General features: G+C 43.0%; 1 gene segment (V, D, J or C); it reads left to right on the forward strand.

Moving 5' to 3' along the window:
- The first annotated feature begins 276 nt into the window (after positions 1-276).
- LOC311315746 (Ig kappa-b4 chain C region-like) lies at positions 277-1587 on the forward strand. The segment is given in 3 exons: positions 277-285; positions 576-639; positions 1219-1587.
- The last annotated feature ends 3206 nt before the right edge of the window (positions 1588-4793 follow it).

Genomic DNA, 4793 nt, shown 5'->3' on the forward strand with positions numbered 1-4793 from the left:
GAGATAGTTCACCACAGTATGGCCTTAAAATACACTAAAGACTGAACTCTGTAGGAAGCACCACCTCACCCGCTGTTGAAGTTGTGCTCAATACTATAGTGCTCAGTAGTGTAGTGTTCAGTAGTAGTGTTCAGTAGTATAGTGTGTCTTGGTGGAAGCAGACAGCAGCTGTGTGGTCTGGTAGAGCTGCAGCATCACAACACAGAGAGGTTTTTGTACGGTGACTTAACCAGAGTCAATCACTGTGGTGGACTTTTGGTGGAGGCACCCGACTGGATGTTGGAAGTAAGTATCTAATAAAGATCACTATTCTTCTCTGTAGTTAATTCATCTATGGTCACATCACTGAGTGTCTCTATGAGTTTCCTTTTTAACAATTATGATGTTTTTATGTTGATACATATCATGCTGTTTTTTTTAAGAATTTAATTGAAAATATTTATTTTGAAACCACAGAGAGAATAATATACTGCACCTTTTTAATATTAGCCGTGAGTTTGAAACGTTTCAATTCCACCAAAGTGCAGAAAAGCTCCGGTGTAGTCAGTTGTAACAGGAGGGAGGTTTTTGTACAGGCAGTAATAGCGATTGTATCACTGTGGTACACTTTTGGTGGCGGCACCAAACTGGATGTTGGAAGTAAGTGACTAATTTTATTGGTATTTGATCAATTCAACTTTCTGAAAATCTGACACTTCAGAAATGTTTTAGGAAAGATAATTATGCTGTTTTTTGCCTTTTTATTTTTTTATTTAACCATAAAGCAGTACTGGTAGAGCCTCAGAACCTTCTGGAAATTGTATTTGACATCATTAGCATGATTCTACCATTTAAAGGGTTGTGTTCATAGTTGCTCAGAGTGCTTGTATCAACAGGTCTGACATGTTGTTATTTCATTATGTTTGCAGGAAGTTGATTGAATTCAGCAAATACAAAACTATTGCTTTATTGAAAAGTATTTGTTGGACAGTATTTCTTTGTCTTGTCTTCTACTTGGTAAAAGTAAAATGTAATTGTTATAATTACGTAGAGTTTCTCTTCTTTGTATTAATGCTGTTATGTGGCAAAGTATTTCATCATCATGTTAGTAATTTAGGCTGGAGGGACTTCTTTAGAATTGGTTTGAGACTGAATTGACTAGAAACCCCCCCATCCCCAAACACCACTATACAATCTGCTGTATATTTTCAGAAACTGATATGATGTGTTTGTTTCCAGGTCAGCATGCCCCCACCCTGACGGTCCTGACCCCCTCTAGTGAGGAGCTGTCCAGTCAGAGTACAGCCACGCTGATGTGTCTGGCCAACAAGGGCTTCCCCTCAGACTGGACCATCAGCTGGAAAGTGGACGGGAGCAGCAAGAAGAGCCAGGAGGCCAGCGGGGGGCTCTTGGACAAGGACGGCCTGTACAGCTGGAGCAGCACCCTGTCTCTCACTGCCCAGGAGTGGACCAAGGCGCTGCAGGTGACCTGTGAGGCCCAGCAGAGCTCCCAGTCTCCGGTCACTCACACCCTGAGGAGAGACCAGTGTTCTGAGTAGCCCCAGGCTCACCCCCCTGTGGAGAGGGGCTGATTCCTCTGCTCTGACTCTGTTCTGTTCTCAGCCATTCTCTATCTTACTGATGGCTCACATGGAGACTAACAGGGAGCTTTGCTAGAGTCCACGTGTCACTCTACTCTGTAGACTGAGCTTTTATCAGTGCTAGTGTCGATGTCTTCTGCGGTTGGTCACTATTCACTCTGCATGTGTGCTTTGCTTTGATGCCTGTATGTTGTTGTTTAGAACGCAATAAAGATTTGAACCATTAGATAATGTATTTGGTTGGTTTAATGACAATGTTGATTTGCTGTCACATTATTTTTATACAGTACAATGTTGCTAAATCTTGAATAGCAGATGAAATCCAAACCCAACACAATAGGTTAGCATTAGCATTGCTGATTAGATATAATGACACCACATACTGTACAGTACAGCTAAGGACAGTTTACTACATATAATAAAAGCGCCGGTAATGTATGTTGTACATTTACTCAGACATAATATTACATTTCAGGTGTTGATATTATTTTTATTTTCTAAGATTAAAAATATATCATGAGTCTTTGTAAGCCCCTATGTTCAGGTGAACATCTGGTGACAGTGCTGGTCTATTCTGGGAGTAGCAGATCCTCCCCACCCTGCCTATGCAAATCTCAGTTTCACTCCCACAGCTCCCAGTCTACCAGTTGAACAGTTTCACTGCCTAAAATACCCTGGACTGGGCCAGATGGGAGAGGGGTACTGTGACTCATCTAACTCATATCTCAGATGTATGGAACACAGAAATATAAGTGGTGACTTCCTCTCAGGTCCTCATGTTAGAGAGCTCTGACCAGGGCAATGTCATCCGATACACAAAACACTAAAGAGTTTAGATCTGGTCGACATAATGAGAGAATATGACCCCATTTACACCTGGCATTAAAATGCAATCTGATAGTGCTAAACTACATGAAAGTACAGCTGTAAATGCACCCAAAACGTTTTGAAGACAGATTGTGATCTGATCAGCCAAACCACCTCTGGAGGTGGTCTGGGACACATTGTGACCACATTGAACACAAGTGTAAACACCAATGTGTTTTCAATCCACATACAGCAATGTTAAACCAATGTGGCATTCATTTGTTTGAACTAGATAGAGCAATCGGATCTCAATCAGATCTCACTGGAGACACATATTAATGCAAAGTGTTAATGTAATCAGGTTAAATCATATCTAGATACAATCTGGATACAATACCCATTTTAATGCCAGGTGTAAATGGGGTCTGTGGTGAAGTATGTGGTGAGACCAGATATAGGTTTTAAGTGAGATGTATGACATTGACAGAAGAAGAAGTGTAGTTGATAATGACAGTGATGATAATAATGATGGATGGCAATGAGGATTGTGGTATTTTTATCTGAGTGATTGTGAGTGTTTAGTCACGTCACAGTTGACCTCCTCTACTGACCAGTGTTCCATGTCACTGTCTCTTCCCCCTCAGCACATGCAGGAGGTCCCAGCTGTAGCAGAGCAGTCACTGAGCAGTCTGACTGAGGGAGGTTTTTGTACGGCTCTGTATCACTGTGTGAACACATGTTTACTATTAGGATAGTGGAAACTCTGACAGTAGTAAACTCCTGCATCTTCAGCCTGGACTCCACTGATGGTCAGAGTGAAGTCACTATAATCTCCACTGCCACTGAATCTAGATGGAGTCCCAGACTGAACTGTTTTAGCATAGTAAATGAGGAGTTTAGGAGCTTCTCCAGGTCTCTGTTGGTACCAGGCTAGACAGGGAATAGAGCTTCCTGCATCATAGACATTGCTGCTGGTTTTACACTGCAGAGAGACTGTCTGTCCTTGGAGAACAACTTTCACTGCAGGAGTCTGAGTCACAGTGATCTGTCCTCTGGATTCTGGGTAAAAGAGAGAATGAAAGGAGGGAGGATAAATCAATTTAAAATAAATTATTTTGGGATTTGAGGAAGCATACATGAGTCATGTGAATGGTAATACTGAAGTTGCTAGGTATTGGTTGTGACTAAATGTTAATATTCTATGACACAGAAATCTCCTACTGTACCTTGTATGTAGACAGCAAGAGTCCAGATGAAGATGGTGATCAAAGTCATGGTTGATCTGGGTTCTGTTGTCATGAAGGACAGCTCTCAGTCATGAAGTGTTAAACTCACAGGGCTATAAACCCTCCCAGAGCACTGAAGCACATACATGCATCATGCAAATTAGAGTTTCAGGTCTATTTCAGCTGCTGGGGATATTCCCTGGAGAACTACTCACTATGTGTATCCTTGATGTATTCTATTAATATTATCTAAGTATCCTTGATGTATTTAAAAATATGAATGTGATTTAGCTTTCATAACACAAGTTTCCATGTAGAACTATCAACTATCCCTTTTCATAACATTACAGTAATTTACAGTAGCTGCCACTTTTACCTAAAGCGGCTAACAATGACTGCTTTTAAAACATAGGAAAAGCTAATGTACTACTATTTGCCAGAGCTCACAAGTGCATCTCCTTTCTAAAACAAGTGACTAGGAGGATAATCTAGTGCTGAAGGCAAAGTGCAAGAATAACAATGAGCTGTTCCTTTCATTGCCCTGTAGGCTTGTACCCGAGTTTTAAACTGGATTCGTGCTGCTACAGAGAGCCAGTGTAGGGAACGGAGAAGGGAAGTTGTGTGGGAGAACTTGGGGTGGTTGAACACCAGGCGAGCAGGAGCTTTCTGGACAAGTTCCAGGGGTTTAATGGCTGACGTCGGGGCCCCGGCAAGGAGGGAGTTGCAGTAGTCCAGGCGGGAGATGACCAGGGCCTGGATGAGCACCTACGGCGTTTCATCAGTGAGGAAAGGGAAAATCCTCCTGATGTTGTAGAGCAGGAATCTGCAGGAGCGTGTGACGGATGTGATTTGCAGTGAGTGACAGTTGGTCGTCCACGGTCACACCCAGATTCCTCACAGTCCGGGTCGGCGTCACCACTGTGTCTTCAATGGTGATGGCCAGGTCCCGGTGCGGGCAGCCCTTCCCCGGGAGGAACAGCAGCTCAGTCTTGTCCAGTTTGAGCTTGAAGTGGTGTGTCGCCATCCACTCTGAGATGTCAGCCAAGCACCCAGCTATGTGTGTCTCCACTTGAGTCAGTGTCGTGTCAGAAGGGGGAAATGACAGGACCAGTTGGGTGTCATCGGCATAGAAGTGATAGGAGAAGCCATGCGAGCGAATGACAGAGCCCAGGGATGTAGT

The sequence above is a fragment of the Borostomias antarcticus genome, assembly GCF_949987555.1.
Source record: "Borostomias antarcticus genome assembly, chromosome: 12".
In the NCBI taxonomy this organism is placed as follows: Eukaryota; Metazoa; Chordata; class Actinopteri; order Stomiiformes; family Stomiidae; genus Borostomias; species Borostomias antarcticus.